This window comes from Apis laboriosa, unplaced genomic scaffold (genome assembly GCF_014066325.1).
Source record: "Apis laboriosa isolate Shangri-la unplaced genomic scaffold, ASM1406632v1 scaffold1_cov151, whole genome shotgun sequence".
Classification (NCBI taxonomy): domain Eukaryota; kingdom Metazoa; phylum Arthropoda; class Insecta; order Hymenoptera; family Apidae; genus Apis; species Apis laboriosa.
In genome coordinates, this window is record NW_025222279.1 from 1,811,266 (window position 1) to 1,826,114 (window position 14,849).

Sequence of the window (14,849 nt, forward strand, 5' to 3'; positions counted from 1 at the left end):
ATGAATGAGAGTAAATGGGGAATAAACCAAATGGTAAATCTCGTAATCTCCTCTCAATTATTGCAGTTTATCACTGTCGACGCGTACATACCTCGATCGTGATTCAGATTCGATTGATAATTACAACCCGATTCGCGTGGCCATTTTGCGTTTCATTCGTACCGCGTGATGGAAACACTGTTATTAGCTAATAAGCTCGAAAATTATTTTCCCTCGCGTTTATCTTTTTCTCGTTAATATATCGATGGTTATCGGATCGAGAGAATGTAATAGATAAGGGGTTCGTTATCGGTCATCAATAAATCGGGATTTTCTAACGGATCTGGATTACGTAGCAAAGTAAACAATTGCTTATCTCTGTTTTAACAGCATCTTTTAATACGATAGTTTATCGATAACGATTGATTATCGGAGAACGATCGATAAATCGATTAAATATCTCGGCAATATCGAATTGTTCGGTAAGATCGATAGAAAAATTTAATGGCAACGTATATCTACGAAATTGTTATTTCTATTAAATAATTTTTGTAAAAGCGAAGATATTTACTTTCGCTATTCGGCTTCTAGATAAAGTGAAATTGACCGTTTCAGGGAAAGACTCCTTTTACGAGATTTTATTTTTTATCGCTTTCCGGAATATTTAGCTTCCTAGTCGGGAAAAGAAGAAACGCTAAAAGATCGTAAAAGATCAAAATAAATATTATATACTGATTATAAGATCATAAATCGAATCACGTCTCATCCCGGAGAGCACAATTTTCTGCTTATATTTTAACGACGCGTAAAACTTCAATTTCTAACTGTTTGCTGGGTATTAATATTCCACAAAAATCCGCAATAATTCATAAATCCTAAAAAACAAGCTCGAGAAACTCTTTAAAATTAACTCTTCTCGAGATGTTTCATTTCAAATCCAAAAGAGATAAAATCCAAAAAAAATGATCGAAATGATCCAATTCGATCCCGCACGTGATCACAGATGAAAGTTATTTAAAAAAAAGAAAAAAAAAAAAATAACATAACACACCGATAACGCGAGGATTACAAAGCTACCGAAGTGCATTAATCCCCAAGTTTAACAAGCTGTTGCTCGTTGAACTTGGCGAGAGATATTCACCCAACGACCACCCAGGAACAGCACAACGAAAACGGTTGAGAAAAAAAAAAAAAAAAAAAAAGAAAAAAAAGGAAAGTGAACGGAGAGGCACGAAACGATCGAGATACGAGTAAAAAGGGTGGTGATATTGTGCGAAAACGGGCGAGCTATTCGATTAGTCGGGCGAGAATTATAAGAGAGCACCATCGTCCAGGGAGTTTATCGTCTCTCTCTGAAGAGAGAGAGAGAGAGAAAGAGGAGTTTATGGCAACTTAACGAGTTACCGACTACGAGGCAGATCACCAAGCAGATAAACTCTGCTCTGCTATTCCAGGTATTTGATAAACTAATTGGCCGATCCACGGTTCGTCGTAGCGTTTCAATCAGCCATCCCGTTATCGCGGTTAACAGGTTTCCGTAGCGATGGTCGGGCTACGTTCTCACACACGCGATATCCTTGCTCCCCGCTTCCACGTAATCCTGGCGCGAGCGGTCGCATCTTTCGCAGGGATAACGCAGGGGCCGAACGAAAAATCGTGTTTAATCGAGCGTTAATTAGTTGGAATGGAACAAAGTGGTCGTGCGTTTCTTTTTTTTTTGTCTCTTCTTTGCTTCAGATTAGCCGGGTGAGGACATTGATTTATCTATTATTTTTATTATTTATATTTATATTGTATATTTATATTTTTGTTTGCGCATTACTTTATTCTTCAGCTTTGGAATTGGTTTCAAATTGAATTGAATTTTTAATAATTTAATAATGGCGGACAAGAGCAAGCACGGATATGGTGTTCGCGTTGAAGTTTTTTATATTTTTGGATCTGGTTTTGAATGCTCTCCAGATGTTTGAAATTGTGGATAATACAAATTTAATAAGTTTGTATTATTTCATAAAATAATGATCAAATATATGATTTTAATCGTTGATATTTTTTTCATTTGATGTTTGTCGAAGTCTCTGTATTTTTGGAATTGGTTTCTCTGAAAATGTTCGAAATTGTGGATAATAAAATTGAATAATTTTGTATTATTATATTATTTTATGTTTTAATTCGATTTGGTTCGAAATTTCTTTGCAAAATCCGAAAGCACGGGTTAGCAGTAAGTTATTATAATTGAATAATGATCATATGATTTTAAACGTTGATATTTTTTTCATTTGATGTTTGTCGAAGTCTCTGTATTTTTGGTTTCTCTGTAAATGTTCGAAATTGTGGATAATAAAATTGAATAATTTTGTATTATTTTATGTTTTAATTCGATTTGGTTCGAAATTTCTTTGCAAAATCCGAAAGCATAGGTTAGCAGTAAGTTATTATAATTGAATAATGATCATATGATTTTAAACGTTGATATTTTTTTCATTTGATGTTTGTCGAAGTATTTTTGGAATTGGTTTCTCTGTAAATGTTCGAAATTGTGGATAATAAAATTGAATAATTTTGTATTATTTTATGTTTTAATTCGATTTGGTTCGAAATTTCTTTGCAAATATCCGAAAGCACGGGTCAATAGTAGAGGCTATAATTGAATAATGATAAACGACCAATACGAGGGTTTCATTACACTGTCACTCGAGAAATTAGATCACGGAAAGATGAAGAAATTATCCTCGGTAATGGGGTTTAATGGAAACGTATTACGTCGATTGGCAATAACGACGGTCGTGGCAAAGAGGTTACGTGTTTGTTCACGCGAACCGATCAGGGTACGACGAAAGCTCCTAAAGTCACGGTGGCACGTTGGGCAACGATCGCCATCGCGTGCTCCAGAAACATTTTATCGAAAGAGAGAGATACCACGTCGCGTCACCACGATACGAATCCATTATCTATCCAATCCTTTCCCTTATAAACGATTTTCTCGTAGACGAATCCAAAAGTAATGCTCCCTCGAAAACGTATCCTTATTTTCATATGCAATCAACGAACAGACTAATATCTTTGATTAGACGAAGATTAGATGACTGTGATAGAAACGATTGCATTCACAACGTTGAAAATCAATATTCATTTATTGTTTTTAAGTGCCTTTGAGTTCACTTTTGAGCTGTTGAGCATTAATAAACGAGTATTTGAAACGAATCTTTGTAAAAAATTTTCGTGTCTGGAAAATGTATCTCAGTACGGAAAATCGATACAACTCATAACTCTCTACCAAACGAAACGAAAGGATCTCCTACTCGACGGCGATATACAAAATAGAAAGTCGATCGATCGCGTTAACGATCGCGGCTCGATTTCGGGCTCGCCTCTCGATTATGAATCGGCACGCCGCGGCACGTGTTTCGCGTCAAATGGAAACAGGTGAAAGCCGCGCAACGCACGATTAATCGACGCAACGTTCGAGCGCGATAATACATCCGGAAGCGCGGCCACCGATAATTTCCAATTTCGCGATTAGAATCGAGAGAGAGAGAGAGAGATTCTTACCCTCGACAGCTGCGTGCAACATCTGCAACGGGGAACGTCCTCGGGGATTAAACCGGTTAATCGCGATATCCATCACGCAGGAATTTAATCAATTTATCCTTCGACTAACCAACAACTTTCGAGAACCTGTGATTCTTGAATGTTCAAAAGTAATCGTGATTATCCATCGTCTTCTCTTCTCGCCGGGAACGAGATAAAAGAGGGGCGCGAGTTTCGAATTTTATGAGAAATAGGTGAAAGCCGATCGGTTTACCTCGCGAAACGATGCCTGGAATCGCCGCGTTCCTCGAGTTCTCCGCGTACTCGTCCCCCCCTCCCCCCGGAACACGGTTTCAATCTAGAAAGCGAGATTCTAATGTCGTTGTTGATGTCGTAAAGTCGAGGAATCTCTTTGATTTTTTTTCCTCGATCACCAATCACTTGTTCGCGAAGAAAAGAAAATTTCGGAAGAATTTTGAACACGCCTTCGACATTAAGAATAGAATTTTTAATAGGACGTTTATCCCTTTGTTGATCTTTAGAAATTAAAATTAGTTTAAACGAATATTATTATTCTTACGAAACTTATTAAGAATTAAGGAAATAATAATTTTCAAATACCTTTACAATTTTAAAAGATACGTTTTCTAAAATTGTTATATTTGAAGATGAACTTATTATATATATATATATTTTTTGTAACTTTATTAATCTTCAATCAATAAAGATATTCTGTTAAATGAATAGCAGGGAGAAGAATGTTCGAATGTCGATCGATTTTCCGGATCAACAGGATTCTCTATCAAGAATTTTTTCCCTCATCGGATGAACGCTTCCATCCTATAGCATTCCATTCCGCCGGCCGTCTATAAAATAGGTGAATGCTCTTTTTTTTCTTGTTACACTGTCGATTCGCCCTCGTTCTCGCGTTTCCAGTTGCCTCTTCGAAAACATCGCGGGTGATCCCCAATCGAGAGAACTATTCCAACAATTAATCGTTGGAGAACGCGACCAATCTTCTTTCATTCCTCTTTCAAATAAATTAACATTATTTTTAACCATCATCGTGTTAATCTGTTTATCATTTAAATCTTAAAGTCATTGTCAAAACTTATTAATCGAATACTATTTGTTATTGTTGCTAACGAAAACTTACGAAAAATTGTGTACAAAACGATATCGAGGCATTGAAAAATATTCATATTCAAGTATAAATAACCCACCAACGGATAAAAGATCGAGAAAAAAAATACACAATCTCGTACAATCAAACTAGAAAACATGAAAATACATTCAGACATCCAAATACATTGACGTTATTTTCAACGATCATCAATCTGTTTATTATTTAAATCATTAAAATCATTGCTAAAACTTACTAATCGAATACCATTTGTTATTGTTGCTAACGAAAACTTACGAAAAATTGTGTACAAAACGATATCGAGGCATTGAAAAATATTCATATTCAAGTATAAATAACCCACCAACGGATAAAAGATCGAGAAAAAAATTTCGTACTAGAAAAAAATCAAACTAGAAAAATGTTGAAATCCCTATCGAGGCATGAAAATACATTCAGACATCGTGTTCATTATTGGCGAGACGAAACAAAGTAAAGTAACAGAAGATAGAACAAGAGGGAAGGAGCAAAGTTGGAAGAACGGGCTCGTACGTACGAGGCTCAAAGGTCGCATTTACATAGGTAAGCCGTGCTAGAGCCCAAGATGGAAGGCGAGCACATTAGCGGCAAGTGGCCGGATGAGTGGCGCGAGGAGGGACACAGGGTTCACAGGCGTATATCACGTGGGCGAGATAAACGAGATATAGCGCGCCACGTTTCGTTACGGGGAAAGCGTAAACGGGTAAAAAGCGTACGGAAACGTAGGAAATGCCCTGTACGGCTCTACGATGCATCATCATCCAGGTGTCCAGTTGTGGGGCACAATGCGGTGCGTCATCGTCGTCTTCGAAGCCACCGAATCCGTTCCCGAACACCGGTCGGCCTTATAACGTTACAGCGCCTTAAAGGATCGAGCCGCGTCGAATCGCCGCGTGTTTCGTTCCTTCCGTGTCTTCCGTCCGCGCGCGTGACCGGCCGTGCGTCTCAGGGCCGTGTGTGGACGGAGGGAGCCTTGACGAGAAACGATTAAAAGGGTAATTAGAAGAGTTGACAATCGATTCCTGGCAATTCAACTTCGATTTCCTCCAGTTTCCTTGAGAAATTTTGTCGGGAAGGAGGAGACGTTGGACGTTCGCGAAGAGCAAAGGGGATTCGACATTCTTGGAATGGAATATTTGTATGTTGAATGAACGTGGCACATTGATCGAGCAATGTATGGGTGAAGTCTGTAGAGTGTTATTATTGCGAGTATAGATATCGATGAGAAATAGTTCGTTTAACAGAAAGCGTCAGGAAATGAGAAGAATCTAGTGGTAGAAGTAACTGTTGATTTCTCTGTAGTAATTAATTATTATATTTTGGATAAGTTACTTTGAACGCTGATCCATAATTTATCTATTTTAATCCTGTTACTTTTTAATTAATGAAAAGGCAATCATCGGGGAAAGTTCCTCGAAAAGGAAAAATCTATCGATTCGTTTCGAACTAACTTTATTTTTGAAATCGAAGAAATGTTTGTCACGAGTAAATATCTCACTCGTTTTTCGTTAATCGAGATCGTTGAAGCAATCATCCGCTTCCTAGTCGCGCCGTTACGCTCGAGCTAATCATTTCTCTCGAAAGCCTATAATGGATGAGAAGCGACGAGGAAAAAAAAGAAAAGAAGGCTTCCATCTCATCCGTTCAGCTCGTGATTTGTTTCAAGGAATCGTAGGAAATTCGCTACGGTGGCCTCGGAGGCAAGGAAGGACGACGATATCCGTCCGTACGCGATAATTAACCGACTTGTCACGCATCGTGACCACCACGATTCCATCCTCGTTCCTGGATCGATTTCGTCCTCTCCCCATCGTGCAAGATTTGGGCAAACAGAGCCCTGCTTCTCTCTATGGGAGGATTTTGCCGAAGCCGTGAGAACGTCTCACCCCTTCGATCTTCCAGAAATCTAGCCCAGTTTTTAGCGGCGCCTCCTTGAACCCGCAGCCCTTCTAATAGCTTCTCGAAATCCTATAACGATTCTCCTTTGTTCCACATCTTTTGGTAACACGTCGTAACATGGAGTTTTCGTTCTTTTTCTTTGTCTTCGGAATTGGACGGATCTTTGTCAAGATCGTTGTTAAATTAATCGAATAATTACGATTTCATTGAAAGTGTACTAATAACGATCAGAGAGCAACAATACCTAACAGAGAAAAGCAAGAAAGAAACTTCGAAGAAGGAAACTTATTCTTAATAAATAAGTAGGAAATCGATTCTGGATAAAAGATAAATTCCTTTATCTCGGTCGCTTCGAAAAAAGACCGATCTCTCTTTCCGAAAAAGAAAAAGGAAAAAAAAAAAAGGTACGAACAAAGCGTAAAAAGATGCGAAGAGAAAACTTTTTGTTCAAGGTCAGTGTCAGAGGTTGCGGAGATGGACATTACTCGTCGAACGATCTCGAACGTTAATACATCGTCTTCGCTTTCTCGATTCCCTCCCTCCCTCCCCCTCCGCTGTTAATCCCGCGCCGAAAGTCGCGTCTCACGGACGCCGCGCCAAATAAATCGTCCACCGTGTAGGCCGGATCCAGTTCCAATTGTCGCCTCCGCTCAAAGCGGTGGGAAAGGACGAAGAAAGCCGGCGAAGGTTGCGATCCCCTCCTCCCCTCCCCTCCCCCCTCGATGGAGGAGGGCGGGGAAGGTGAGGCGAAACGCCCTTGCCGCGGTCCAATTAAACCCGACGACGAATTCCGAAATAAATCTCTCTCCCGTGGAAACGTCGGCCGGCACACTCTGTTACGTTGCTCACTCACGTGTAATAATAATCGCGTGGCGATCCCCTCGAGGCCGGAACGAGGAGGGCTCGCTCCTGGTTAACGATTTCGTTTGCACCCACGCCTCGCGAAATCGCGCGTGTTTTTTGCGAACGAAAAAAAGGGGGGGAGGGGAAGGGGAGAGACCTTGCTGTCGGAAAAGTTTTTATCTTATATACCCCCTCGATCCGGTTAATTAACGTGCACCTTCTTTTTGTTGGCTGCCAGGATTCGAGCGAAACGATGCAGATAATAAAGAATTAATAAATAAATAAATAAATAAATAAATATATATATATAGAGAGAGAGAGAGAGAATGAATTGAAATATTTTAGTACGAAAGAATATTCGTATCATGTTGAGAATCATTTAAGGGATATATATGTGAAGACAGAACATATTGATTTCCAAATAATTAAAACATCGTGAGAAAATTATACTAAATTCCAAAGAATCATCTCGATTGAAAGAGCATTTTAGATTTCCACGAATCTACGTCCATTTCGAATTAACCGAGTTAATTGACTGGGAGGATCGAGATCGAGAGCCGTGGATCTCGATCCTCGGATCGAGCGCGAGCGACGCGCGGAGCGAACAGCAGGGCGTGGGGTGGCCGACTGCTACTCCGACTGCCTAGATCGGTGCCGCAAGGTGGCCCCAGGTGAGGCGGGGGGGGTGGGTTAGCGGCTCTGGGGCGGGAGGGGGGGACGACGACTTAGAAAGTGAAACTGAAAACGGCAAGTCGGATGCGAGAGGACCCCACCCTGGCGTGGTCTGCTCGCACACGCGATCGTAGCGGACGTTCCTGTATCTCGCTCGCCTAGAAATTCATACGTACACAACGGTATCGTCTTTTCAAACGACACACAGTTTTCATTGAGATCTTCGAAGATGAAAATCCGTTTTCGTTAATTTCGAAAAGAAATTCGATTCATCTTCTAATATCATCAGAGATATCTGCGTATCGAAATTGATATGTAAAAGTATACACTCTGAAATCCTTCCGAAAAATCTATCAAAGTGTCATCGAAGGAAGAATTTCATCTTCATTCGGAAGAAAATAAGAAATTTCAAGCAGCTTCGTCAAGAGTGGCATAAAAGTACAAAGTCGAAACGAGTTCTCAAGTCGATTCTCTCTCTGGACAAAGATCTGTGTAGCGAAGCTGTGGTATATAAAAGTACATCCTCTGAAATCCTCCGTAAAAATCTATCAAAGTGTCATCGAAAGAAGAATTTCATCTTCATTCGGAAGAAAACAAGAAATTTCGAGTAGCTTAGTCAAGAGCAGGCATAAAAGTACGAGCGAGTTCTGAAGTCGATTCTCTCTCTGGACAAAGATTCGCGTTGGACAAAGATCTGCGCAGAAACGCGGGTGATAAAGAATGCGATTCCAAAAAAGAAAAAAAGAAAAAAGAAAAGAGAGAGAGAGAGAGAGAGAGAGAGAGGGGGGGCACAAAGAATCTGAACGGAAACGAGACAACGAGACAACTTAAAGGCGAGAAAAAAAAACGCCTCCCCTTCACTTTTCCCCCCGGCCGACAAGGGAAGGGAGGGAAGCCTTAACGAAAGCATAAAATCGGCGTGTTCGACTTCGTCCTCGAAGGAGTAGGTGTACCAGGACACGTCGTCGCGCGAGGAGACCATTCAGGAAGGAGAGACCGGGAGGGAGATGTTAGAAAGTAAAACCAAAGAGTTAAACTTCCACAACGCGGCAAACCCCACCCTGATGAAGCGGCGCTCCGCTCCTGTTGCTCTCGCCTTACGTACACACGAGCTCCTCCTGTGTACGCGCCATGCGAGGAATACACGGTTGTACACACGGTTTACGCGTGATTAGCAAACGGGCCGGCATCCGTGGAAATGTGGTGCAGTTCGTGGACGATGCGATTCTCAACAGCGGAGTAAAAGTAGAACGCGTGTCTCTCTCTTTCTTTCTCCTTCGTTCTCCGCCTCAAATCGGAAGAAGAACGATGAAAGCAGACGGAATGATTCCTTCTAAACTCTCGTCGAAGTTTAATAAAAGGAACTCTCTCTCTCTCTCTCTCTCTCTCTCTCTCTCTCTCTCTCTCTCTCTCTCTCTCTTAGATACGAAAAGATCGAAAAACAGTTATCACTTCGGAGAAGTGAGGCTCGTGAGAGAGAGAGGAGAAATATATTTCTAAGTAATTAAGAGAGGGAGAGCAGTGTCGAAAGAGCGTAAAGGGTACTTATTTACGAGTACATCTGTTTATCCTGTTAAGGCGTATAGAGGAATTGCTGAGAGCCGGGTCTGCCCCCGCAGCCGGGATAATGGGTCACCGCTTTCGCACTGGCACACCTGCGCTCTCCAACTTTCTTCCTTCCAAGCTTCCAATCTTCCTCGAATTTTCCATGTTCCGACATGAAAAAAGATGATCGCAAGCACCGACCGATCTCGAAGAAACCTCGAGGGATGTTTGTTATCATTATTATTATTATTATTATTATTAAAGCAGGGACAGTGTCGTGAAGAGAGAGAGAGAGAGAGACGAGAGAGAAATTTTGTAATTGAACGGGTGGAATTAATTACGCGGACTGAGCTGGCGCATCGATGCGGCAATAAACCCTTTTCTCGCGCCCACGTTTCGATTCAAGAGGAGCTATGAGAACGCTGAACCGTATCTCACGCGTCCTCTTCCACCTCCCACCCAAGGATGGGAGCCTGTACTCTCCTCTTGTCAGACATTTAGAAGCGCCCATTGAGAAACAACGTAGACGATGCTGCACCCTTCTATCGCCCCCTTCTTCCTTCCCATACACACACACAAACACATACGCACACCTTCTGAATCTTCCTGGATCCTCCGCTTCATCTCCGAGCATCTCGATTTTGTCTCTCTTCGTCGAGGGACCTCTCCCTCGCACCATCCTCTCCCCGAGGGGTAAACAAGGTGAAACGACGTAACGTTGGATCCGGTGAAGAAGAAACGGGGCTGGAAAGCGGCATTTCCAGAGCAAGGTGCTTCCCACGGCGCAAAAAGCGGAGGATTCTCCTGTCCCGTAAACGGTTCGGATGGCCCATAAATGGCGCGGCATCGGCAACGGCATCGTGGCGGGAGGCTTGGAGGTATCAACAACGGAGGGATCCGAGGCACCGTGCACCTCCACCGATGCGTTCTTGCACGTGTGGGAAGAATGTGGAATATCGCGAATGGAATGAGGCAACCTGGGACACGCCGCCAATGTAATGCTCGCTCGGCCGTGCTCGGTATAACGCGTACACACACGCGCGCGCGCGATGGATAAACATTCTCGCCCGGTTTTAAACGGGGCCCCCATACACGGACGCCGATGTGCTCGATTGCGCGTGTAAGCGCATATAATGACCGAGAACAAAACGCGGCGAATTACCGCCGCGTATCGCCTTCCTTAAACGGGGAATTTTCGAATTTTCGAAGGGAGTTTCGAATTCAATTTTTCGAAATCGATCGGCCAAACTTTCGCTCTCCCCAACCATTTCCGGTGGAATTTGGAATTCGAACAATCTTTCCAATTGCTCCCTCAATTAAGAAGTTCGATGATATCGTCTATAATTGATTATAGAGATATTCGTTTTTTGGTAATGAAATGTTTGATTGGATGTACGAAACTCTCTTGTCATCGTTCAGATCTTCGTATTTGGAAATTTATTTCGAAAAGAATTTCTCAACGTATCAAAGTTTGGAATTTTAAAGAAATAATACCTATAGTTCTATAGTGTCATTTATGTATATAAAGTGCGAAGAGAAGATACCGATGTCTCGACAAACGTGACCGATCCATCGGTCGAGGACAATAAAACGCGTGCCCCCACGTTCGTGGCTGTTCACAATGATACGAAATAAGACCAGCTACGCGAGACTTACAGAGCGGTAATTACAGAGAAGTCGCCGTTCGCGTACTTTGCGTAATCGGCCGTCCCGAATTACTTTAAGATTAACATTCCTCGTGGCCGAGCTCGCTTCCCGCGGAGAACTCTTAATCCTACGGAGGATACTTGGCGTTCCTAGGAAATAATTGCCGACCGGACGAGGAGAAAGAAAAATATATATATATATATATATATTGATGTCTAGCCCGTTTATTAACGTACCATAATAAATACGTCTTGCTCTCCTCTTAAATACCCTTCTTGGTTCGTCATTAATGAAATCGTCGATACTTCACAATCCGTTGCTCTTTCTCGAATTTGGAGATCTAACGTGATTCGAAGTTATCCTATTTACAAATTTAATTCTTCCCCTAAATTTCCTTACTTCTCTCTCTCGCTCTCTCGTTTTAATTTTGACGTACGAGTAGCAAAAATAAAATCCTTGTCAAATTGTCCGAATCCTTATCCCGAGGACAAGTACGCGGAGGAGAGGCGTGAACGAAAGGTGACGTCATCGAAACGTAACGAATCGATCGAGGCGGGAGCGATCCGATATATCGCAATAATTACGGCCGCCGATTCGTACTATCTAGACGCACGGCCGGCCGAACTGGAAGAGGAGGAAGGAAGCCGGTTCGAAGAGAGAGAGAGAGAGAGAGAGAGAAGCTCGATTGGCCCAGTTAGGCCGGGATACGAAAAAGAGATCGGGGCGAAAGGAGAGGCGTAAGTAATCGGCGCGCGCTGCCCGACCAGTGGACGGGATTAGACCTGTGGTCGCACATGGCGCAAATTCCCCCTCTCCTCTTCAGAGGAGAAAAAAGAGGAATCTTTCGGCGAAAACAAAGCTTTTCTTTTCTTCGCGTCCGATGAAAGAAAGATCGTAACCGAGAGAAGAAAGCATTTTCGTCCATCGTTCGCCGATCGACCGATCGATCGATCCAGGAGCGGTAAAAATAATTCAGGAAGTTCCATCGACGACGACCAGATGGTTTACGTAACTACGAAAACGACGGATTTCTCGACGCGTTCACCTCTCCCTACTTTGCCCGATTTCGTGCCGGTAAATTGTCCGGGCTCCCCTCGTAAACGTCGCTCCTCGGATGGAAATCGAACGATAAATATATATTTGTTCTGCTTTTAATCCGTTCGTATTTGATGGGATCGCGTCGTAAGGATCGTAAATTTTACGATTTTACATAATTGTAATATTTGTTTTATACGGGCTCGTATAAACGTGTTTGCGCCCGAGCTCGGGGTGGGGGCAGTGGTTCGAGAACGTGGTGGAACGCGATGGGTGGAAGGATGTGAATTTATTTGGGATTTAAAATTTTTGCGAATCGCTGCTCTCGGGAGTAGTATTTTTTTTTTTTTCATTTCGATTGGATTGGAAGTGACCGAGTAACGAGAGTAACTTTCACTCTCAACGCAATGTTCATCGGGGGGGAAAAATAATTCTCGAAAGCGATCTGTCCACTCAAATCGTTATATATATATTTCGCACCCTGAGAAGAGAATTATCCACGAAACGAAGTTGAAAAGATTTCGATTCGATGTTCTGAATGAATTTTATATATATATATATATATCCATGCTATTCTTGTAAGTTCGAAGAAATAGGAAAGCAAACGATCACCTTATGACAATTAATTTTACATCTTTCACATCTTTCGATTACTTTCATTCCGAGCAGCTACGTTCGGTCGAAGAGCGACGACGAGAGTGATTTCTGAACGTTATATGTCCATAACAAATTAATTAAAATTCCTCTTCGGCTGAGAGAAAGGTGACCAAAGTTATTGACCCAGTTACGATCGAGAATAAAAGAGAGTTTATTATTAAATTCGGATCAGAGGCAGATTAGAGATGGGTGGGTACACTCGCGCCATCTTGCGAGCATCATTTCAAGGACCGATCGTCGAAAAATAATATTCCAAACGGGATAAAGAATAGGCGAATCACAAATTAATAATTTGCGATTAATCAACTGTTTGAACCATTGCCAAAAGCGGGTATAAAAACTGACCACGTATACGCTTCGTTCCCCGTCTCCCCTCGAACCGATCAGCCGATCCAAGGAAACTCGCAACTCACGACTTTTTTCTCGCCCAACTAAACTCGAACGCTCACGTTTAATCCTCCGTGAATCGAGCTCGTTATTATATTTGCACAAAACGCGATGACAGGCTGGAATAAATCGGAAACAAAAAAAGTTATGGCGTAACCGAGTAACAGATTTATATTGGCCTATCCATCATGGCCAATAAATCTACATTTCTTTTTTTTTTCTTTTTTTTTAGATCTCGCACGAGCGAATACGAATTATTAATAATTTTAATTTAACGACAAAACTCGATAAAAGTTTCTCTCTTCTAGTCACGAGAAGCAGTTCTCGAGTATCTCCAATATATAACATGCATATATATATATATACATGTATAACTTCGATCGTGATAAGACAGTGCGCAGAGTTGTCGAAAAAAAGAGAAGAGAGAAAAAAGGGAAAAATTACTATCGAAAAGGTTGGACACACGACACACTTTCGTGCGCGGCTCGATCGACTCGCGGACTCTATTGCGAAAACCGATAGATCGCACTATATCTGGCGTATATCAAGTACCGTTGCGGCCCCTCGACGTTACCTGGACTCCTATGTAAAATGTGAAACCGGAGACGCGCCCCATTCCGTAGGAAAAACAATACCGTTTTATATGTAAATCTACACCGCGAGTGTGCAACGAGGACTTGCCACGTCCTCGCCTTCCCTTCGCCAAGCTCCGCTCCAAACTTGCTCGTCGCGAATTGAAAACGTGCGAATTTCAAAATTCCAAAATTTGAAAATTCAAACGACGCGTTCAAAGCTGCGAAATCCGCTCTAGAGCTTTCCCTTCGCCCGTGAATCCGCCCGTTTCTCGAATTGAAATTATTATTATTATTCGGGAGGGAGAGGAAGGGTTACAACGAGGAATTTCAACGAGAGGGATCGATAAATCAAAGAGATCATCGAAAGGGGAGGGAGGAACATTCATCAATAATTTCTGAATCACGGTTAATGAAGATCGAGGGAAGGGAGGAGAAAATCCTTGGCTTGAGATATCGCGGAGAGATTTATTATAGGAGAGTTGCGGTCGAGCTGCAAAAATCTGGCAAATTCGCGTGACGTAACGAGCGAACGGAAAGGTAAAGTGCGGGTAATTGATAAGGTATCAAACGTTACATTGAAATATCGTTCAGGAGAGCGAGGAGAGAAAGGTTTGGCGAAGCGGTGGTGGTGGTGGTGGTTGCGGTGGTGGTGGTGGTGGTGGTGGTGATGGTGGTGCGGCGTGCAGACCAGGGTTCCAGACCTTTTCTCGAGATCGGTATCAAGCCGGTTGATCTATCATTCCGCCACCAGAAGTGCGGGTACATGCATGCACGCGCATGCACGCGCGCTTATGCACGAAAGCGCGCTGCGTAACACCTCGTGCGCACGTAATGAATTCTTTTTTTCCCTTTCTTTCTTTCTTTCTTCTCCTTTAAAATAAATCTACGGATATTATTTAATTTACCGTTATTGCGAG